At 42.6% G+C, this 24,662-nt stretch overlaps 1 protein-coding gene across 7 annotated transcripts in view; it reads right to left on the minus strand.

Annotated features, from left to right (window-relative positions):
* LOC146430868 (uncharacterized) overlaps positions 1-24,662 on the minus strand; it is a 537,765-nt gene that overhangs the window by 19,409 nt on the left and 493,694 nt on the right. For 6 of the 7 annotated variants that reach the window (XR_014855165.1, XR_014855168.1, XR_014855167.1 and 3 more), the window contains one exon: positions 9,148-9,946. The exons of the other annotated variant lie outside the window; for it this stretch is intronic. The gene's annotated coding sequence lies outside the window, so the exon portion shown is untranslated. Of the gene's footprint in view, positions 1-9,147; positions 9,947-24,662 lie in introns of those variants that run through there. 7 annotated transcript variants of the gene reach the window in all.

Below are 24,662 nucleotides of genomic sequence, written 5' to 3' on the forward strand. Positions count from 1 at the left end.
AAAACATGATTAGAGCAGAAAGCAGCTTCAAAGCAGCCATTGCTCAGTGCATTCATCACACTTGCTGCAGAGCTGGATTTTTCCTCTCTACAAATATAATCAATCAGTGCAGGTAAAGAGTTAGTTGCAAATAGAAGCCCTTTATGTGAACTAGTGTGTATCCTGTTTTTATCAGTGTGCGGGGAAGTGTAGTTAGACTGGGATAAGTTATGTGGTGTGGGCTTAGGCATTAATGAATATGAGAAACTAAATTATTGAATTTTGCAATGCAAATTATTTTTTGAGCACAAATTCTTCACTTTTGAATGTTAAGGGCTCATAAAAAATGTCAATGGTTTATGAATTAGGCCATTAGCATGCAATTTGTGATTCAAACAGTACCACAGCCTCATGTAATAAGTGACTGAATAAAGAGCAGCATTCCTCTCTACACTTGCAAAATAGTTTGTCAGGAAGGCAAATGCAGGGAGATGTCACACGAGGGACTTGTTCCCTCCCTCTGGAGATGCATGGTTACACATCAGGGGGGTCCTATGTCTATCCCTAAGTATGGTGCCTAGAAATGCTGTATTTTTGTGATTCATGCCATCATGGCAACAGGCAGAGATGTGTACATGTGAGATGGGCTCAGAGCTCCTCAGTCCCCTGCCAGCTCATGGGGCTGTGCTGTCCCTACAGAGGTGCTGCCACCTCAGCCTGTCAGCAACACCTGGGCTTTTTGTCAGAGGTACCAACAGTTTAACTGCCTGGAGACTTCAGCAAAAATAACATCCACCCATGGTGGGAGTAGCTCAGAACACTTCTGAGTACATACATGCATCTTGAATGAACACAAAATCTGTGCTGAGCCATCTGAGAGGTGTGATGCCCTGCACAGGATGGGGAGAAAGGGAATCTGAAGGTGTCCCAAGCAGAAATGTGAGCTCAGTTTGCAGGGACAGAACTGCTGTCTTGGTGGCCAATTCCCCGTTCAAACAGTAGTGCTTACAAAGGTAACCAAAAATGCATAACTGCTACAGACATAAAAATTCATACTTGCCCAAGATGAGAGCAATTTTGCAAAGAAAACACTAATTACGAGAATATTTATGTGACAGGTTGAACATTGCTGTTATCTAAAAAATCTCTGCAGCTGCTCAGTGTTTCAGAATCTGTGCTGGGGTAGAAAAATTAACCAGAAAGGAGGCAGGGGAATGGATTGAAGAGGTATGTTAAAGGCTTTTGATCTATAACATACACTCTCAAAATAGCATATATGTGTATACTGTGGTATATGGAGCTCCTAAAGGGCAGCGCACTGCCAGTTTGAAAAAACAGATCTCTAATTTGTGCCTGTGGCATCATTAATCTTCCCTTTCTCCACCTGCAAACCGGTGGCACAAAGGCCCAAGTTTGTTGCATTGCAGAGGCTGACCTTTGGTGTCAATCCCAGGCACCTCAGCAGGGGATGTGCCCTTCTTACAGCTCCTTACAACCAGCAGCATTCATCACAGTGCTCAGAGCTAACGTGGAGAGGGGCTGAGCAGCTGGTGGCAAAACAGAGCAGTGGAGAGAAACCTTTGATTCCAAATCAGAAACGACAAGGATTTTTGGCTGCCCCTGCTGCTGGCTGTGGTCACTACTCAAGGCAGCATTTCTTTTCTGTGTGCCTTCCTCAGCTGTGTAATTGAACTTGCCATGGGCCATATCCCAGAGCCTCTGACCTGGCTTTCAAGGCTACAGCAGTTCATGCCCTGGATTTTTTTCTCTCTCCTTTCTTGCAGCTGAATCCATACACATATCCTCAGTGTTTGGATGTAGTAATCAGGCACTGAAGAGATGGGTGATGGGTGGGTTTGAGAGACTGAGAGATCAGGCCAGTTTCAAATTTCAGAACAACACCAGATTAACATTCACTACCAAGACAGGTTAATTATTAGTCTTCATGAATAATTAGCATTACATATGCAATTAACTTAGCCCTTAAGGATCTTATTCTAAATTAGCTGTGAGGGTACTACTACCATGAGGGTGGTGCAAGTGGTTAGGGCTGATTCAGGGTGGCCAAGCTTATGAGCTCTTCCCTATCTTTCTTTTCTTATCATTCCTGTGATTCTGCTCATAGCTCAGCTCTCCAAAAGCAGCTCCAATCTGCTAATGGCTATTTATTATTTTCAGGGGGACAGGGACTCTGGTTTCACCAGCCATCTTTTTGCTTGTTCTGTGTGGTGTAAACACACACATATATAGATATGTACACAAAATGTATATATTTCTTTTTGTTTCACCATACAACTTTCCCACCCTATTATACCCTCTTTTTTTGCAGATTTTACTACATACATATTTTTTCCAATACCCCCACTCGTGCAAGTATACAATTCCCCAATGGTCAACCTGCTGTTATGCATTATTTCTACGTCTCTGCTTAGATTTGCATGTTTGTTGCTTATTTAATTAGTGGTGTTACATTGGGGCATACTTACACACTGTCACCAGATATGCTATTTTAGCATATAATTTAGGTTAATAATACCTTGCTTTATATGCCTACACTCCACAGTGCAACAGGCCCTGCTTTGCCTACACTCTTTCATGTTCAGTGGATCTATTTATGTGGTCTTTCCTAAAGAGTGTTGTTACTGCTGAAACTGTGATTTAGATGCTTTTCTCTCTGCCTTTTTGACTGACCTGATGAGACATTTGCCCTATTAAGAGTACTCACAGCCTGTTGCTAACCTTCTGCCCTCCACAGTTAGGATACACCTGAGTGGTCACTGCCCCTTTTCAAGCAAAATTTAAGCAGGTATCCTTCCTCCCTCAAGCTTTAATGGGCTTGTTGTCATCTTCACAAGCAGACTGCCTGGGCCAATGGTCAGCAGCTGAAATCAGTGGTGTATAAAACATGCTCAAACCCAGGAATGCTGATTTATTACTCTCTCCTGTTGCCTCAGCATAACCACGGGATCCTGTTCAGTATGACAAGAGGCCATGTACCTGCCAGCACCTGCCAGCTCCCGTGAGCAATGTCAGCAGCAGGGCACTCCAAGGAGCTGCTTTCACAGCTCACCACAGCGTCAGATGCTAACACAGACCACATCCCTCACTGCTGGCAGCAAGCAGGGACCGAGGAGACCCAGGTCTCTCAAGTGTGAAATGTTAACACTCAGTACCTCAGGCGCTGTCAGCCTGCCCATGCCCTGGGGAGATGCACCTCTCTCCTGGCTGGTTGTTGAAGCTCAAGTATTGCAAGGGTCAGAAATCATAAAAGAAAACCTTAGAGGGGATGTTTAGTAGTTTGAATTACCAAAAAAAACTAAGTGAAGACTGTGATCACTGTCAAAGGTTACTGTGCCACCACCTGAGCTCTTGGAGTAGCTAACAAAATATCATAAACATCCCTTTGCTGCACACAAACCCAGGCTGGTGCAGACCTGCTGAAAACCAGCACCTTGCCTGCAGGAATGAGAAACTCAGAGGATGCAGCCAGTGCTTCTTGCTGAAGGCTGACCAAGATCCCATTCTCCAGTGCTTGACACACTGTGTTGAGAGCACTGAGCCAGCAGGGCTCACACCCCCTGAGCTGAGAGGGAATCCTGCCAGGTGAGTGCTGGACTGCTCTGTGCCAGGCTGGGGTGGCTGCCTGGGCTGGGAGTCCCACTGGATGGGACACTGAGGTGGCTGAGATGGAGCCCAAAGCATAGGGCTGACATGCTGAAAAATGAGAATGTGCAGGTGTTTGTGCTGTAAGTAACCACAGAGGCACAGAGTTATATTCTACCAATACTATCTCAAATTCAGGTCAATACCAGGCTTTAAACTAATAAATTGTGGGGGAAAGGTTGCTTTTTCAATAAAGGACAAAGAAATAAAACCCAACCTATGGCCCTTATCATGATTAATCCTGTTCCAAGCTCTAGTTGACCAGAACACATTTGATTCAGTGCAGCTGAGTGGGTTTACATGACTCATGGAGATGTGGCAGTCATTTTTAAATTATCCTTGGGGCTTTGGATTTTAGTGTCATGACCAGGTTTGCATAGCTGCCAGTCACCTCTTAGCATGGCAGGCAAGCATTTTATTTCTTATTGCAATATCACACAGTAACGTAGAACATGTTACAGCCAAATTCTTGTTCGTGGGTAAAGAGGACAAACACCATCTTGCATGTTTGTTAACTGACCACTTGTGAATTGTTTACAGCTGCTGTGTCTCCAGAGTCAATTCTGTACCCCATCTCTTATAGTCTGATTTTTCACCCCTCCCTGCTGCATGCTGCACCTCCTTCTCATCCCTGCTGTCATACCAAGCCTGTATTTCTCTACACTGCATCGTTGTGCAGGAGTCATAAATATCCCATTCTACCCAGAACACCTGCTTGTTACTGCTGTCTGGATAAAAGTGCAGATCTCCATCACAGACAAACAAGGTAAACCAGAGACAGACTCCTGATCAATTATAGAAATTGCCATCCCAGCTAAATCAAGTAAAGCAAAAGCAGACCAAGAAGAGATCAGACAAGGTGGGCCTGACAGGCCTTGGTCCTGAGGTCTTGCAAACTCAGGACAAAGCTTATAGCCTATTATCTGCAAAGGTAATTCTGTATTACTTCACTGCCACAAAAAAAGGAATTAATTGCTTTTCTCTGCCACTGTGTTTGTTTATTATTGACTGGGAAAGAGTTGCCTGCAAAGCTCAGTAGAGCAGAGCTGTCCTGCTCTGGGTGGGCAGCTGCAGTCACAATGAACCATGTAGAAAACTTGCACCTGACCTTGAAGACAGATATTTCAAACTAGATCAGTGTTGAATTTATGAGAATGAATTTGTAATCATAAGGAAAAAAAGGAACTAAAGAAAAAAAATATCACAGCCAGGGTGCACACATAGAAAGGAAATCTGAAAAACTGGTTTGAACTTTCGGAGTCCTTTCTCAGAAGGCCCAGGTCTGAAAGTTTTGTTCAGGTAATTAGTCACTAAATACAGTGCCAGAGCTCCTTCCCTCCATACCAACCAGCCCAGCATCCTGGCCTTTCAAAACAGCAGTCACATACCCTTTCCTAGCAGTGAATGATGGCTGCCTGGTGTAATAAAATATTCAACTTCACAACAATGCTTTATAAAGAAGGAGGTTCATGAATTTTTAAAATTATTTTGTAAATCACTCCGAGAGCTGACAATGAAGGCTAACACCTCTGCTGGTGTACAACTGCCAAGTTATCCTCCTATTCAGCCTGACACTGGGATTTGTGGGATCCTTCCCCTCTGATGTGTCAGGAACCCTCTTCTGAGAGGAGTGTGAAAAGCATTGCCCCCACTCTCAGCACAGCAACCCAACCCACGGTCTGAGAGGTGCTCAGGCACTCACAGGCAATCCTGTCGTGAGGAGATGGTTTGTGGGTTACCTGACGGGATGTGTCTGTCAGGGTATGAGGGCTGGGGGAAGCACGGGTAGCAGAGCTACTTCCTGCCATTCCCCAGACAAGAAACTGGCAGCGTGAAGTGTATTTGTTTTGCAGTACTGATGGCTGCTTCTCTTCTTGGAAAGAAACAGGTGAGTGGCTTGGTTTTTGTCTATAAGCATTACCAGCAGTGTCCAGATGAGTTTTTGTGTAATCAGAGAAATCCCCAGCACCAATGACTACAGGAAACTCCCCTCTGTAAGATGGCAATCTCTGTAAAGCACTACAGACTGGACTGTGCACGTGGGAGGAAGGGAAATGCCTTTCACACTCCTTTTTTCAGTCCTTTTTGTGCAGCTGCCTGTTCTTAGGCAGCCTGATGATGGCTGTTCAACAGTGCAGCCAGAAAGGAGTAAGTACCCATCAGGAAAGCTAAAAACATCCAGGAAGGTGAGCATCAGCACCTGCAAGAAGGTGGGAAACATTCACACATCATCAACTCAATACACATCAACACTTTTAGAAAAAAAAATTAGTTACTATGGTTGCACCTGTGGAAGGAAAAACCCATTCCTGCTAAATGTCAGGAAACGATTGTCTGGAGAGATGTTTTGCTGTGACTGCATCAGAAAACAAACTGGCCAAATTTTTATTGCATGGTGCTGCTTAAGTGAGAAACTCCTCCTCGGCCATCCCCAGCAGGGAAGCAGCACAAGTGAGAGCAGGTTTATTGTTCATGGCTCTCCCCGGGTGCTGCAGAAGAGGCTGACAGGCTCCCTGTGCTTGCAGCAGGGCATGCTCTGGGTTCAAACCCTGCTGGTGACCCAGATGGAGGAGTTGTTATACAACGTTCTTTAATTGGCAATTTTCTGCTCTGTTCTCTTCTGCATCTGTTATTTATGTATCACAGCTTTCCTGCATGCTGGTAGACAACAAGGAACTACAGCAGTGGTATCCCTTCATATTTAAAACATTTAGACAGACAAAACCCCAAAATTCACATAACAGAATGGTTCATTACACTCAGAGGAAATTTTGTTGCTTTACAAAACATTTCTCTGAGATGATAAAGCCCACATGGCTGCTGCACAACAACTACTGAGCAACAGAGGAAGAACAAAGGATAAACCAAACAGCAAGATGCTTCAGCAAAGATGCTGACCCAATACAGCAGCTTCCAACACGCAGAGCTGCAACCACAGCACCGCCTTGGCGTTAAGTGCCGATGAGCTTGGTGTTATGCCAACAAAATCATCAAGAAGCTGGATCTCTCCTTGTTATTAAATTGGGCAAGCAAACGAATGAAAGGAATCAAAGCAATAACAAAGGGCAGATAACCCCTGGGCTATCTCGTAAGCAGTGGCTGACAGATGTGGATTACTGAAAAAGTAAAGAGCTTGCCACTTGTATGTAATAAAGCCACAGGGATTTCAACAATACCGTTTTTGTTTTAAAGAAGAGCAAAGGCATATATTGTCAAAACCATAAAGCTTGCCACAGTGCACTGCTGCACTATATAAAGACATCACAGGCTTACGGTTTTGAAAGGAGTGACAGCTATTACATGCTGAAATTTTTCAGTGAGGCACTGTGTGGAGTAACTAAGGATCATGCAGGGAAGCATCATCTATTTGTTCCTTGACAAGAACACCTGGACGACCCCTCTGAATTGGTCAGCTGGACTTAGTGGCCTGGGCATTTATCACTGCTGCTGGTTTTTGTTGTGGTGGATTTTTTTCCAAACAAACTCTAAGAAAGCAGTATTTTGGTTTCGTAAAGAACCCAGAGGTAGAAAAAAAAGGTTGTCATGCTTGTTTTCAGTTCTTGTGCTGACCAGCTATAATTTGTCATCTGAGGGTGCAAGCTGCCATTTGAACTAGAACTTGTCTGAATTTTGGCACAGCTCCTAGTAGATCTGTAAAAGCCCCACCTGTCACCATTTTCACTGCCTTGTCAGCTTACAGTGCCAAGGAAGCATTGAAGGTGTCTGTACTCTCACTGGTGAGGCTGCACCTTGAATCCTGGGGTCAGTTTTGGGGTCCTCATGACAAGACAGAGATTGAGGGGCTGGAGCATGTCCAGAGAAGGGAAAGGATCTGGGGAAGGGTTTGGAGCACAAATGTGAACAGCAGCTGAGGGAGCTGGGGGTGTTTAGCCTGGAGAAAAGGTGGCTCAGGGGAGACTTTATCACTCTCCACTGGAAGGAGATTGTAGCCAGGTGGGGGTTGGACTCTTCTCACAAGAGACAAGCAATAGGACAAGAGGAAACAAGCTGCACCAGGGGAGGTTCAGAGTGGGTTATCAAGCATTGGAAAAGGCTGTCCAGAGCAGTGGGGGAGTCCCCATCCCTGGAGGGACTTAAAAACCACACAGCTGGGGCCCTTGGGGACTTGGTTTAGTAGTGGCCTTAGCAGTGCTGGAGTAACTCAGCGATTTTACAAGTTTTTTCCACCCTAAATAATTCTATGATTCAGTGACAAGATCCTACCTTTGTTGCTCTTGTAACTGTCTTTAAGCCCTTCCCTGTCAAATTCATACACTGTACTCTTCTAAGACTAAGTAATTCCTGTATTAATTAATGCCTCGTTTCAGTTTGTAATCGTTATTTTTCTGTCTGTGAAACACTAAATGCATTGCATAGGTTCATACAACAGTCATTTGATACACACACAATTGATCCAACACAGAGAAAATCTACCAGATGAAAGACATGCTCCTCTGTTCATCTATTTCCATTACATCTCCCTCCAAAAGCTTCAATGAAAAACATGGGAATATCATCTTTAACAACCTGACACGTCTTAGACTTCCCATATGGCACAGAGCAGATTTCTCTCTGCTCCTTCCAAGTATTGTTGTTCAGTCTTTTATATCATAACCCCTTGGTGTTACCACCGGGAATTTTCAACAGGGCTGATTCCCAATGATGTGATGCACGAAATGTGATTCTAACCCTGAGAAATCCCATGATGTCCAGCTTAGCATCTCCCCGTGGATAGTTTTGGCTCTTCTGCTGCAATGATTTGCAGGACATAATAAACTACAGCAAGGTAATAATGTGTGGCTTCAAAGTTCCTAAAGTTTGCTTTTACAGGATGTAAATCATAATCCCACAGCTATGCATCAGGTCCTACTGCATCACCGAGGAGAACATGGAAAATATATATTTAATGATATTATTATTTCTAAAAGACATTTCTGTTGGATTAATGTACCTATGGCCCACGAAATTTCTTTGCTCTTCTTTGGGCAAATAGCTAATAAAGAATTGCCAGTATGGGTCAATGTGTCAAAGCTCACATGGTGACTCAGCTGGTATTCAGAGAAAGGCAGGCATTCAAAAAAAGGCAGAAAAGCAGGTTTTCACCTATGGATATTCAAAGTATTGTAAGTTTCCAACTATTCAAAATCCAAATGAGCTCGACTTTAAACCAAACTGCAATTTTATTTGTATATATATATATATATATATAATATCAACAGACATGATTTCAACTCTCCCCCATTTTGTCTTCCACTTTTTCTTGTATGTCATGCCTAAGTGAAACCATGAGATGCCATTTGTGCAGTGGAAAATGAATGAACAGCAATTCAGTTCTAATAAAATCAGGCAGAACAGGTTCTTCTAAAAAGAAGCTGAAGGTTTGGAATTAAAACATTATGAAGCAGAAATCCAAAAACTATTCCCCGGTATATACATTAAGGTAGTTCAAAATATGATAGAAAACAAGCAAACGAAAAAAGTGATAAGAAAATAGCAAACCATGGAGTAATTTTAATACATAAAGAAAAATGCTGCAACATAACTTATAGAACCTCTGAATAAAATATGTGAATAGTGAAATAGGTAGAGTGAAAGCCAGACTATTTTATTAATTTAAAAATAAATTTACAGCAACTATTTATAAAAATTGGTTCTTGGGGGAAAAATTGGAAAATATTGACATTAACTAACTTCAAAATATCTGAAATGATCAAATAAAACAAGTATTACAACCACTTTAATGGGCAAAGTCTCCTGTTTCCTCCAGCCATCACATGATAAATCTCAGCCCACACATCAATTTGTTAGAAGGCAAGTCAGAACAATAACAAAGACAAACAGCCATTAGTGGACAAGACAGTTTCATCAAGCAAGATCTTACAAATAATATATTGTTGTTTGTCATCAAGACACTTTTAATACACCAGAGTCCTTTCCAAAAGCACCTATAATCAATTCCTTCTAATTTACAAACTCAGAAAGACTACGAGAGTGATGGTAATTTCATATTTTACACACCCACAGAGGTTACGACAATTGATTCAGTTCAGCAAAGAACCGTAATGACTTTGAATGCACTTGAAAGATTTTTGCATTTGTTTTCTAGAGCTGTAAAAAAAGTAATTCAAACTCTGCCACATGGGCACAATTTGTAAAGGTTGTACATGAAAAGTATGGATTCAGCTCTGACAAAGACAGCTCTCATCTTATTATAACCCATCTGCAAGGCATGCTGGGCGCTGCACTAAAACACTTGGCTTCCCTTTGTTTGGACTTTATGCCATCTGAATAGATTTCAGAATTCCTACAGAAAAAAAAAAGAGGGGCAATGAAAAATGGGTGACACTTTAAACCACTCCAGAACAACTGGGTTTTAGTCAATTCTTTTCATCAATGCTTAAAGTAAGGATATGCAACCTCTGCCCTTAGATTAACAACCCCCATAAAGATGAAAGCAATCAGAACCCTCCGTAGCTCAATGCAAGATTTCCAGCCATAAAACAAGACAAATGGCCACGTGGCCTGCCTTTCACTGCCTCTCACTAGCCAAATGGAGCTAGCAATGAAACAGCAGCCTTGCTATTTCTGCCCTCAGAATAATATGAAACAGCTCAATTTACAAGATCATCACATAAGTGAGTTGTGTTTCTTTTCTTTTGTCACTTTTAGAAAAGGTTTAGTGACCAAAGTCATTGTCTGTGAGGGGTTATGGCCTCAGAGCAAAAAGATGTCAGTGGCTCCAGTCTGCAAGAGGAGCCAAGAGGTGAATAGAAAGAGATTTTATTGGTTTTTCAGCACTTTAGAGGAGCCTTGCCAGATCCCAGCTAAGCAGACAGGGCAAGAGCAGAGAAACTCTATCTGGTCCTAGTGCCAAAGGAAGGACTTGGTCTATCAGTGCTTGTTAGAGAAGAAAAGAAAGAAAAAGATATTCAGACATCATAGCACTGCAATACAAGACCTTAAACAGCACTTTTAACATATGGGGAATCTCCTGGGTGTTGAGTCCTACTTTAGGAACCATCTCTGAGTGTTTCTTCTCCCCCTCACAGACAAAGATCAGTAGATCTGCACACATGGACAACTCCCACTTGATGCTTCCAGCAGCAGAATCCTTCACAGGATCCTCTGGCCATCAAACAGATTTTTTTTTTTTGATTCTGTATTCATCCTGCTTTGGTAGTTTATGAGACGTTGTAAACTTTACTTTGGGGACAGAAGTGCTTCCTATTATTTCCAGTGCTTGATATGAGAACACTGGATGCACATCTGAGCAAGTTCTGCTTCGTGGGCAGCTTTCCTCTGGATGTGCTCCCATCCTCCCCAAGGCCAGGAGGGAGGGAATCCCCTGCAGTGCCCCACACACCTGGAAGGAAGGGATCCCTGGCAGTAACTGAGCAGTTCCATTGTGAAATGAAAGGATGAACAGATCATGTATATTCAGCTAAAGTAATTCTTTGTTAGCTCACTGATATCAAAGGAACTATGCCCGGTATGCTGAAGAAATGATTCATAATTTCAAATGAAACTTTTTCATTCATACTTAAGACAGTTTTGACTTAAAGATCTCACTCAAGAACTCTGTGCTGTTAGGAAGACACACAGCAGGAACTGGAAAGCAGTAATACAGCAGAACTTTTCTAATACTCCTGGTCAGTCTGTCTTGCCTGTCTGAAAGATCTTCTGGGTGGGTCCTGTTTTGTTACTAAGAGATGGTGCAGCTTCTGCCAGCATGGAATGGGATCTCATGGGAGACTTCTATGCTAAAAATGGATGCTACAAGAAAGCTGTAAAAAAAACCCCTCCACCCTATTTTGATTGATGCTTTAAAATAAGAAACCTTGGTTTCAGGAAAGGCTATGGCAATTCGGCATTGTATTCAGCAGATCTAGAATTTCAAGTACAGTGTTTGGGGGTTTAAAAGCTTGCCTGGTTAGACAGCTGATGAAGTGAGAAGCAGAAATTGCTGCTTTCCTCCAAACCAAGGGAATCAGTGTCATGGAAGACAGTGTAGCAGCAAAGAGATGGTACTGGTAAGGTAACACACTTGAATGATTTTATGATTTATATTCTCCTCCTTATCTGTGACAATATCCATTCTCTGAAGATGAAACAGGAAACATACAGCTGCTGCATATATATTTATTTTCATTGTGTTCTAGCTTTCAGAACAGTGCCAAGGTCCATGAAAATAATAACCTAAAGGCAGCAAGAAGAAAAAGGCAGGGCTGCACTGAACCTGCCCTGTGCTCTGCTGCAGCTCAGTCAGTGCTGAGCAGGGGGTGCCTCATTGCTGCAATTCCACCTGTGCAGCTCCAGTGCAAGGACAGCTTCACTTGGGCAAGGCAATGTGCCATTCATTCATTATTTGCTCCATGACCTTGTTGATATGACTTGAATCTTTACGTTTTATACCTTGTGCAGTTTGCTAAGAATCAGTGATGAAAAAGCAAAATTGCCTGCTTGGAGTCTCTGATGAAGAAGAGGTTAAAGCATCATGATAAACCTAGCAAAACTCAGGAAACAAATTTAGGAGTCTAACTAACTTCTTCCTGTTGGAGGAGAGATACTACATCCTTTCTGAGGGCTTGGCTGGTGCTCCTGTGCATTTTGGGTACTTTAATAGAAAGGCAGCCAGGCCCAAGGAGCAAAGTCACCATGATGGTTAGTCCAAAACATTGGCCCCTGCGTATAACACACAGGCTTCAATAAATTCAAGGTGGTTAATAGTAAATATAATTTACAATACAATTCTCAACCCCACTATTACGATTTTCCGTAGGGTTACATTGAATATTAAAATATTTACAGTCTATTATTAGATAGACAAAATAGGAGCTTGCTTTGAAACAAGGGTAAATCACTAGTTTTTCCCTAAATCTCCTACAAATAAGTACGTTAGTGCAAAATTTGCCTATGTGGGTCTTAATAGAGAATCCCAAGTCTGAAAAAACATACTGGGAATATTGGAACTTCTCTTCCTTCTTTCCCCAAGACACATGTGATACTCACAAGGCTGTTTTAAACCTTCTATCTTGGAATCTATCAGAAATACTTTGATAAATGAAGAACTTTAGATATTTCTTGAAGATCATGATATACTCACTGAGTGAGTTCCAGGTCTAGTTTTAGTTCCAAAGATATTGCACCGGCTGGGAAGTGGTAAATGATTTTTTATTAGCCATAGACAAAAATCAAATTTGTGCCTCAATCTCCATCAATCTTAGTAAGACTCTGATGCAGTGATACTGTTTTATTGGCTAGACTAATGAACACTGGAGTCAGTTCCTTTGTCCTCAGTTGGTTAAAAAAGTTACTCAGGTCTTATTCTCAGTATTTCGAAGGTAATGGTCTGATTTCTGCCACCACATTGATTCCTGAGAGAACTCCACTGATGTTTTCTTCCTTGTTCTTTAGTTACAGGTATTTCTTTGCACAGAACACAAGAGAATGAATTGCTAAAGTTTCCCTATTGCAGCACCACTCAGCCTGTTTTTGCTAAAGCTGAGTATGCATCATTTGACTGTTTTGTGATTCTGTCTTGTGGAACTCAGCTTGGGGCTGGGACTCATGAGAAGCAATAATAGCCAAGAGAGGAAAATTGCTGTCCTCAGCCTCCTCAAACACAACATGAGCCCTGAAGGTGCTCCACATGAACCTGCTCTATTTCATGTTAAAGGAGCAGATGCTGGTAGAGCAGCAGTCACTGAAATTCGTGGGAAGAGTAGCAGCTTAAAGCAAAGGAAATGGGAACTTCTTAGTTGGTGTGACTCAAGCTGAAGGTCATTTGTCCTGTACAAAATGAAGCTCTTCCCACAAAGGTGGTCCTATATCTCAGGCTGGATGGATATCCTCTCTTTTGCAGGGTATTTCAGAACAGGAGGATAAATGATGATGTGTTAATTCTCCCAGTGGGTTCTGCTCCACACCAGGGAGCTGTGCCCTTTGGGGTTTGGTACCCTTTTGATAGCCTGCTTTGTTCAGAGTGGCCCCCAACAAAACTCCTGGTCCTGCATTGTTATTTCTGATCACTTTAGAGATATGTCATACATCCTTCTTTGCAGTAATTTATGTGCCAATTCTTTACCAGCACTTAAATCACTACTAACTACTTCTAACCAACCATTTTTTTTGCCTTGAGATGTTTAATTATTACAGAATAAATGGTACTAGTGAGGGATTCATGGGGAAACAGTAATTAGCAGTTCCATCTATCTCAATAAAAGAAAATATTATTATTAATTAATATCCATACAAGGAAGCAGAAGGAGTTTTTGAAAATCTACAATAGAGATATCTACAGGGGCCACATTTGCTCAGAGTGTCTCTTTGACAGGTGCCCATTTATTATTTTAACAAGCTGAGATTGTCTGCATCTTCAATCGCAGGAGGTCAATCCTTCATTCCTGTCAAATCTTTGATAACTAAAGTGTCTGTATTAATAACTGAGAACGGGAGAGAACAAGCTCAGATCGCTCCAGTAGGGGGTCACATTGCTTGAAATTGCCAAATGCCAGTCGGTTTGGAAAAGGAAAGAGTTTATCTAAGTGTGCTGTGGTGGTGATTAGTTTAGATTTGCTTTGGCACAACTTGGCTGCCAAGCAGCCCTTGATGTCCAAGGGCTCTTTTCTACCACAGCACTTTCCTTCTGCAGAGGAAGAGGTCATTGCATCTGTGAAGGGAAGGGACAGGAGTTTTAAATGCCCAAATAATATTTGACCTATTGAAAATATTTAATGTGTGAAAAATAATCACACATCAGCCACCTTACATATGTATTGTAATAACCAAAAGTTCCAGACTCTCCTGGAGGTGAATGTTTTACCCAGAGGGTTAGGTTAGTAAACTGTGCCCCTAAGGGGACAGCTTGAAACTGCCCCAGAAGGACTAAAGGATGCCAAATACAGAGATTTGCTCTGCCCTTAGTGAGAAATTTTTTTACTTTTAAGAAAATGGAGTGTGAGTTTCCTATTCCCTGACTGGTTTTGGAGCTAATAGTTTTGAAAGAAAATTTCTGGATGTATACAGTAAGTCAGAGGTTTGTCATGGACAGAGCTCAGGACCAAACCTGAGGCTATGAGCACTTGAAGAACTTTGTGTATTCACAGGTTCTCCAGACTGACTCATCACACCCATCGACCACATGTTAACACAACTGGCGTGTCTAAAAGCCTCAAAATAGTGTGCCAGAAAAAGAGACCAGATCCTGGTGCTTTCCATTTATAGAGCACAACCCAAACAGCTCAATCTGCTCCCCCTCGTGACACAAACTCATGGTGTCATAAAGGATATCCACTCATCCTCTCAGACTGCATCCAACCTTACAAATTAATTTGATTCTCCAACTTGACTTTCAGAGATTTCCCTGAACCCTGCAGACTCTTTCTGCTGTTCCCCTCTTCATCTTCATGAGCACCACTTTTCTCTCATCCTTAGAACAAAATATAAAAGACATTGGGCTTTCAGAGGTGGCTGCCCTTGGGGATGGGCTGTACAAATGCAGCTCATTCACCTCAGCCCAGGCTCAGCTGTAGCTGCTGGGGGGCTGTGGGATCCCCAGCCTCGCTGCTCTCAGATGCTCTGCAGTACTGCTGAGGATACAGCACAAAAATAACCTCATGGCTAACTCACTACAGCAACAGGAGGAAGCTTAGTGTTTTATGTGAACCTAGTTATGAAGTCCTCTAGGCTTTGACCTTCTAGGAATGCAGAGTTTAATAGTGGTGGAGACTTTTTATTGCTCCATTAGTCATCGGCTGGACGGAGTTTAGCAGTGGGTGTGCTGACAAAGGTGATGTTCGTGCTACGAAGCTCAAAGACAGAAATGCAGCCCAACAACTGTACAAATGTGGCCAGAGTTAGAAGTGGACTTGAAAAATTTCAGACTTGTCTACGTGGGTGAAGCCTCAGGTTTGTTCCTGACTTGTCTGGTGGGCAGCCAAGTAATTTCTCTGTCTGACTTGGTTTCCCCCTTTGGTCCCCAGAGCAGCAATAACAGTGCTAGCTGTCCTGCCAGGTTTACATGAGAGCTGTTTTCACTGTAGTTCTAAGGATGGTGCTTGTATCACAACTACAGATTTCTTTTTAACGGTATCAAGGTGTGATAAGTATTGTACAAACACACAGATGCAGTCCTAAACCTGAATTAATAAAGTGGCAATCTGATAGAGAGGGAAAGTTTATTTTTAAACGTGCCTCAGAAGAGAAGGATGAGTCTGTGCACAAACAGGGTGGATAAGTTTGTATAATCACTCCTGTTTCTTTATCATACAGGTTTGATTTAGAAATCTCCTGAAAGAAAATCTCCAAGGGTTTGCCAAAATTTTTGCATATACATAAGTTTTAATTAAAAACTGAACCTGAAGTTCTTTCAAGAAAGAGCATCAACTGTTCTATAGAAGAGGGAAGACGACAGAAAGAAATTGTCCTTGCTCTTATGCTCCTCACAAAGATTTTGTCCTTCTGATGTCTCTCACATTACCTACTCTTCTCATTTCCATATTTTTGTTTTCTCCTCCGTTTCGCTCCATGGCAGCAAATAATGCTGAATACCGATGTAGTTGTATTCATTCATTTCCAGATCATTTCTCTGAGCACCACACACAAGCACTCAGCTTTTCCAAATACAAATCAAGGCTGGTTACCTTAATTACTCATGGATTTCTGCAGTGCACAGGTGAGATGGGCTCTCATTACCCTGCCTATGTTAAAAGAAGCAGCTAAATCTCCATATTCTCTCAATGACTGTTGCATGTTCGGCTCTGGCACAGATGAATCCTTGTCAGGAATAATTCAGTTTGCCTGAACAGGAGTTTCAGGGAGTGACATTACTTTTAAGTCAGCAGATGAATAATAATCCAACTGATTGCTTTGGGAGGAACATTACAAAAGAAAATCCAGTGACTTTTTCACCCAATTTACTGTTTCTGGGAGTATCAGAACAAAATTTAGACATGCTATCATAAAAAAGAAAAATTTAGACGTGTTATCTGTAAAAAGAGACTCTGGCTTCTCTTTCAAGTAAATTGGTAGCAGAGTATTAACAAAAAAAATTCACCAAGCAAAATGGAAATGCTAGCATTGCAGCAGTGCTTAAATTTTATGAGAGTTAGATTATCACTAGGTACATAAAAATGAGCGGGAAATCTGCAGTCGACAAGAGCTTGGTGCATAATTACTTTTCCTCTCTCACCAAATGGCTCCAGGTCGGAACACTTCATTTAAACACAAAGACAGTGACAAAAGTGCTGACTTGGGGTAAATGTGTGCAACACAAGCAGATTTAACACTGCTAAGGAAGTTAAAAGAACTGTGAGACCGTAGGGGTGTTTTTTACAAAAAAAAAAAAAAAAAAGTTTCTCCACACAATAATTTTGATCAGAAGGGACTGCTGTTGATCTCCAGTCCAAGCCCCTGCCCAAAGCAGGGGTAGGCAGAGAGGGCTGGACACAGCAGCTGGGGATCCAAGGACCCTCATTGATCACTCACAGGGGGAAAAAGCTCCTACATATGTCTGGATAGCATTTCCCAAGCCTATTGTGCTTGTTGCCTCCTCCCTGTGCCCCTCTGAGCAGAGCCTGGTCCCACCCTAGGCAGCTGTAGAGCCCTTCTGGGGCCCTCCTCCTCTCCAGGCTGAGCAACTGATGCCTTAAAAGCTGGTAAAATATGAGGCAGACACAGCAGTATAGGGAAAAAGGGTATTCCCCTGGTTTAATAGGATCCCAGGTGCACCCTTATCAAAGGTGGAATAACAGCGAGGAGCACACCTCGTGTACAATGCGTATACAGATTTATGGACCTCACAAATTAGCATATCTACCTAAAATCCCCCAATAAGAAACCTAACAAATGAAGTAATTGTTCCCCTATTCTAATTACCCCCCGCAAATGAGACTACAGCCTGGTTTATAAAAACATTTTCCAGAGAGGAGGCTCTGTCCAAGGTTGGAGCCTCTAGTTTTGAGATAGTTATAAATGTTTCTTCTTCCCCCCTGGAGAACCCCCAAACTAAGCTAAATATCACACTACAAGGGTTATAAACATGTAGGGCTAAGGTGCAAGAGGTGTTTGTGAAGGGTACAAGGAACAGGAAAGGATATAAAAATGTATAAAAAGGGTATGAAAAGAAAGGACAAAAAATCATCAGGCATCACAATCCCCTCAGCCTCTCCTCATCCCTGGCATGTCCAGCCCTGGTCCCTTGGTGCCATGCTGGCTCCATTTTGTCACTGTGTGTTTGCAGCCAGCCCAGCACACCCAGCTCCAGATGCACCAGTGCCAAACGGAGGGCAAGGATGGCTTCCCTCACCTGCTGCCTGCCACAGCCCAGGGAGCTGCTGGCTGTCCCTGCTGCAGGAGCACACCCTGCCATGTGTCCTGCCCGTCCCTCAGGCCCTCCGACAATATTGCAGCTTAATTAAAAAGAACTGCTGTTGTCAAGAAGGAAAGCAAGTTGGTGAACATTCCAGCTCAAATGACTGGCTCGCTGCTCCCTTCATCCAAGACTGGTTTGCTGTTCCCTGTGTCTGAGACTTCAAAGGAGCAGCACACACTTTATGGGGTCACTCAGTCCATGTTGATGTTTTTGTAAAATGGGCTCATCTGAGGAACAAACTAGATTCTCTCCCATACTTCTTTTCCAGACAGAAAGGAAATACTGTAATTTCTATTACTCTGAATAGAACAGTATTTTAAGTTCCAAATAAACAACTCCCTCCAGTGCACATCTCAGTGGAAGCAGATGCTTAAGTCCAGTCTGATTCAGCAAAGCTTTAAGCATGTATCTAAGTGTCATTGCCTTCAGAATGAAAGTTAAGTGTGTGCTGCTATGCTTTGCTGAATTTTGGCCTCACGCTATAAGAAAAGGATAATTTGGCTCATTATATTTTGTGAATGACACAATGCCCCTGAACATTAAAGTTTATATCTATTTGCATATATATGTGCAGCATTAGGTTTGGCTCTCAACTCTGTAGAGATCAAAGTATACATAGATCCTTAGAGACTATCAGACAGCAATTACACTGCAAAATAAATTATAGGCAGTCTCCCTCTACGTCTCACTATGTCCAGCTGCACATTTCCTTGGTTCCTTTACTGCCCTTGAATGTGTTTTAGTTTCAGTTATTGCATAAGATCCTCTTAGATGAGGGCTTATGAAACAACCACTTCACTCCCAGCGGTGAAACAAAGCTCAGTTTTAACAAGAATATTTTTCTCAAAGTTGAAAAAGTAAAAAAAAAAAAAAAAAAAGAGAAAATTATTTTCTCAAGGGTTATACCCAACTGTTTCCAAAGGTCTTGTTAAGGCTTTTAAATAACTTTCTGCAGAGGACAAACAGAGCTGGGGGGGGTGGTCTCTGAACAAAGCCTGTCTTCCCATTTCTGGGCAGATTTGCTGCCTTTCAGCAGTTCCCATTTTCTGTGAGTGTTAATTGATTTAAAATCTGTCTGTTACTGCTTAGAGCATTCCTGTCACAGACACAGCCCTCACTGGGTGCAGGATTCCACTCTCACTCACAGAAAGTGCTTGTGACTGGAAGTGTGGGAAAGTCAAGTCTGAGTTACTCCAGTGCAATGCCTAATTGAGGAATGTCTCTGTGTAAGGACTCTTGCCTGGCACACTGATGGGCTCTGACATTCTTTTTCTCTATCAATGTCAAGTGGTTATTTGTGACTTTAATGATAAATTACCAGTATTGGCATCGTGATTATATCTGACTGCACTTGGGATGGAGATTTAAGAACAGATTGAAGAACCGAGATATTCAGCTCCTTTCATCCATCTTTATGAGGTGAAACCCAGCATCTGAAAACTCTGGGCTCAACTGATCACAACGTTTAGCTGATTTTTGTTGGGTTTTTTGGTATATTTTTTTAGTGAATTTTTAGTCTGCGATTATGATCCCAGAAAACTGAAATTATCTTTTCATCTGCTGAAAAATATTGATCAGGAAAGAAATGACCCCCTTCCCCAATCCCAGATCCAGAATAACGGGCAATGGCAGCTGAAAACAGCAAAGTTTTTGACCCACCTGGAAAGGCAGCCCCCAAAAATACTCTTTCCCTGTGTTCTGAACACATTCCTCCACCCACTGAGCTCACACCACCTGGGCACTGAAGATGCCAGATCTGCACTGAGGCTCCTGCCCTTGGAAGCTTCCAGCTGGCAGTCAGTGCTTGCTGTAGGCAGAGCATGCAGTTGTGGAGGGCAGCAGAATAAGGAGGCACAGTAGGCATGTTTAATTTGCTTATTTTGTCTAGGTGAGAGCCCTGGAAAGGCTGAGCCCTGGGCAGGGATGTGCAGGATGGCACATGCTGTGACAGGGATGAGTAGTCCTGGTTTGTACAGAGCACTCACTGACTCTGTCTGTCCCATCCTCTGTGACTCCAGGAGCAGCAAACCCTGCTCTCCATCCCAGCTCCATCCCCAGCCCTGGTACAAGACACCCAAACCAGCAGCCAGTCCTACTCACTGCTGAGCAAACCCTGAAATCTGACCTCCTATTAAACCATGGAATCCTCTGCAACTGGGCACAGATATTGGAAATTTGGCCAAACTGCCTCAGCCCTGGATTAACATGGTTCTGCCTAACAAAGTCGGGATGATGCTTGTTGCTGTCACCAACATCTAATCTGTTATTTCTTAACATATCAGCTCCTGCCCAAGAAAGTTTAGCACCAGTTCTGTTGCCAACCAACCACTCACCAAGTGCATTTCCAAATATCCCTTAGAACATGAAGCAAACACATGAACCACACAAAACCCACTGCAACCTGCTGGTGTCCTGACACCACTGCATCTCTCTTACTGCTTAGATTTTTTTCTTGCTCTCCTCTATTTCCCCCTTGAGATGCAAATTTGAAGTTCTTTGAGAACAGGAATATTTTCTCCCCTTTTAATGTACAGTGCCTTGCCAAAATGGTGTGCTTGCTGTTTGATTAGGGCTTTAAGCTCTGTAACAATAGAAATAAATGAGACTAAAAGCATGCAGCTCAATATTTTACAGCAACAGTAATTTTTGAATTCTGCAGTCAAAGTTTAACCCAATCTCTGTCTAGAGAGAAGCTCTGTGAGGCTGTGGTATCTAGAGGTACCTGAAAACCCTTGTGATTTGTGACCCTTTCCTTTAGTATTCTGAGTTTTTAAACTTGCACAGTGTGAATTCTTTCTAAGGACAAATATCAAAAGATGAACAGGAACAGGGCGATTCGTGATGAATAAATCTCGAAAAGTTCAGAAGCTATGCTCTAATGGGATATGCACCACAGATTTTGAAAAGCCATCTGAAACCGAAGCAAAATTCACATTTTGTAAAGCAGAGTTTAGGGGATCATAGTCTTTCTTGCCCAAGATGAATTTGGTTGTGTCATTCCATAGAAAGCATATCATAATTTAGATTAATGCTCACGACTGAGACAGAAACATCAGGTAACAGTAGGAAAATGAGGAAAGTGAACCTTGCAATCCAAAATAAGATTTCCATTTTCAGTAAAAGCTACAGATAATAGAAGGAATATTCACGTGTTTTATTATTTTACTCAGAGTTTCCCATCTACCCCTAAAAAGGACTTTTCTTAATTTAAGAGAAAAAGTAAAAGAGCTTTGGATTGAACTGCATAATCAGTGAACCAGACAATCCCAAACTGCTCAAGCATATCCGACATCTGCTTGAAGAACCGAATTGCAAATAGCAGGAGAGAGTTTCCATTACAGTACACACAGAGCTGGGCTGGGAGAGGCAGCATTAGAAAGTGTGATTCCCATTTAGTAATTATGCCTTGATTGTTGTTTATATGTTTGCTCTACTGTAACTTGCCTGCCTTATGGTGGCACTACTGCTAGAGAAAACACAAAAGTAATTTAGTTTTAAAGGGGAAATGAAAGTTTTAAAGCAGTTTAACATTTCTGTGAAACTGTAATGGTTGGAGATGACTGGATTGAGTCGATAAAGAGTACTAATTTCAATAGTAACTCACGCCTTAATTCTCCTCACAGCAACCAACCTCCCTCCCTCCTTTCTGGCACACAATATAAATACTCTTTACACCGCAATCAATAGAACCTGGGAGAGAAAAAATACTCATTTTTATTCCTCAGAGGCTTCATAAAGACCAAGTTTCCCCTAAGCTCTTATTTACTCCTATGTAAATGGCATTGGTTTTGTAATGAGGTGTAATCACCAGCACATCACTCATGTTCCCTTCCTCTCTTCTAGATTTACCACCCAGTTTCTCCACTAGTGCCTGCCATCTCAGAGTTAGGAAGTGGTGATAAGTCTGCTGTAGGCAATGCCCTGATAGCAGTGATTACATTTCAAAAGTCACTATTTCCAAGACACAGCCCTGCAGAGGACAGTCAGGGACACCTGGTGGGAACAATGCTGTCACATCAGCTGTTCCTTGCATCCCTGGAGAACCGCAGTGGCTGAGTGGAAACTTCCTGAAGGTCTCTGCACTCCAGGATGCTTTCCCCTCTACATCTCACAAAAACTTAAGCACAAATGGTGTTGTGGGTGCAGCAGTGACCATTCCTGCTGGGTAGCTGCCATTCCTCACTCTGTGTTGGTCCAGCTAGTGGGCATTTGCTCAATTCCACATGTTCCAGCACTTAGCACTTGGCCCCAGAGAAAATCGTGTGATTAATGCATCAAAAGACCTGTCTTCAAATCCTCCTCCCCTCGCTTTCCAGCTTTTTATTCTCTCAGTTGCATTTTCTCTTTGTTCCTTTCTGCAAACCCTAGTGTAAATGTTTTTTGAGTAATTAATGTGTCAAATACCAGACCTGAATTTTCATGGGCAATTAGTGGGCTGAGTAAAGCCAGCAAAACGCATTTCAGTTTTAATAGTGAATTGTGGCTCATTTGCTGCTTTGCAGAAATATATCCTGGAATACTGAGGGCTTCATACGCCTGTATATTTTTTATTTCTGTTTCATCTACCAAAGCTCCCTCTCCTTTTCTATTTTTCACCACATACAAGATGCTGCTTGTAGTCTATTACAATTTGCATATTGTCCTTCTGCCTCATCGATAATTGATCAGGTTAACATCTGCTTTCTGCTGATGCCAGGAGAAATGTGTTTGTTTCTACAGGACTCTGTAATTCCTCAGGGCCCTGCAGAATTGCCCTTCCCAAAAGAGAGGTGCCATGTGCCCCCAGAGCAGCACAGGGCACACAGCCTGCCCCTGTGGCTGTCACTCCCTGAGGAGCTCAGGAGAGGATCCAGGGGTGTGTAAGGCTTGCCACATTTTGGCACAGCAAAGTTATCTGTGTAGGCAATGCAAGATCATCATAAATAGGATTTCATAGGAACCTCACACTCCCCAAGTCCTGCTGAAAGCATGAGACACTCATTGTGAGGAGAGAAGGTGAAGGCTTGAGAAACCACCTAGAGAGGAGTGCTGGTGGGCAGTTTTACCAATGGGACATGTACTTCCAACCAATTTATAAGCATGGAAACTATATTGCTTTGATATTGCAGGGCTATTAGGAAGACTTTTATTCTCTCCGTGGTTTCTGGGGATTCAGCTGTCTGATTCAAAAAATACCTGAATCCGAATCAGTTCAGCTTAGAGACAAGCAGTCAAAATGATTAGCAAGGCAAGGAGATGGTTCAGTCTCAAGGACACAGCATAGTAGTCTGACTGGCACAATCCATCACAGGTTGGATGTATCATAATTGTACACCACAGATTTGTAAATAATCTCTTTCTTGGTGTCTGTGTTGACAAGGAATAGCACATGTGAGAGCTCCCTTGGTAGATTACCTTCTGTCTAAACACACCATCCTGACACTGAAGTGTACCCAGGGCATCTTTAGGAGTTCCTGAGGAGCATCAGAGGAGGATGAGATTGAACCAGGCATAGTAGCAGAGGCATGCCATGACCTGGAGGGCAGGCTGAGCTTCCCACCTGAAAGAACTGCCTTTCTTGGGTACAGATAAGAGGTACCCATAATTAAGGTTGGGACAGAAAGTATGCAATGAGGCTTTCAGAGTCCTGTTTCCATTGTCTTACATTATGCCTCTGAAAGGATAGATGTGCTATCATTAAAAAGTCTGCCACTGTCATCGGAATCTACAATTTTAAGCACATCTAGATAAATTCCTATTAGCACCAAAATACAGATTATCACTGCTGCACAGGAGTGAATGCAATGTCCCATCACTGCTATTGGACCCAAAGTGCTCTCATCCACAGGCAGGGAGAGCAAGGGAGGACTGTCACACTAGGAGTGCATGGGAGGGATAAATGTGCAGATCATGGTCTGGTTATCCATAACAAAGAATGAAGATCAAAAGCATAGTTCCTGAGGAGAGAGAATTTGTCAACAATCAGTACACAAGACCATGCAGGATGGCAACTTCTAAATGCAATTAGTAGCTTTGGGTGAACAGTTGGAGACAAAATTCCACCTCTGTATTGCTTTGGAAGGTACCAAGCACCCACCCCAGAGAGCAAAACCCTCTGCAGGTAGCTCTACTTCGACTTGCCTGACTTCACATCACCAGCCCAGGCTCCTCCTGTGCAGGACACTAGAACTGGACCTTTTGCTCCCCTGGATGTATTTGCTCCTGTCAGGTATCTGCTGTTGTAGTCTTAGAAAACTCCTATGTCTAATATACATAGGGATACTAAGGATACTTTTCCACATTCCACATGCTTCATGCATGTTTCTATTGATACATTAAAAACCCCAGAAACTCATTCTGGAAAGGAGAAGCTCTTTCTCATTTCAGATACATGATTCATAACCCACTCCTTCCTCCCCGAGACCTATACTGTAGGCAATAACACCTCTAATAAGCTTAGGGGAAAATAAAATACATCAAGGAGGATCAAGCAGAGTTGCAGCAGTCAAACCCCACACCAGACACGCAGGCAGGTCCCTGCTATGAAGCCAAGAAACAGACAAAGAAAAATGAGTTGTCAAGGAGATGATTCTACTGAAGAGACTCCTCCTGGAGCTGGACATCTGGGTGCTTCACAAGCCAAGTTTAAATCATCAGTCAGCTGGCTGGG

This window comes from Lichenostomus cassidix, chromosome 14, assembly GCF_008360975.1.
Source record: "Lichenostomus cassidix isolate B80296 chromosome 14, HeHo_3.0, whole genome shotgun sequence".
NCBI lineage: Eukaryota > Metazoa > Chordata > Aves > Passeriformes > Meliphagidae > Lichenostomus > Lichenostomus cassidix.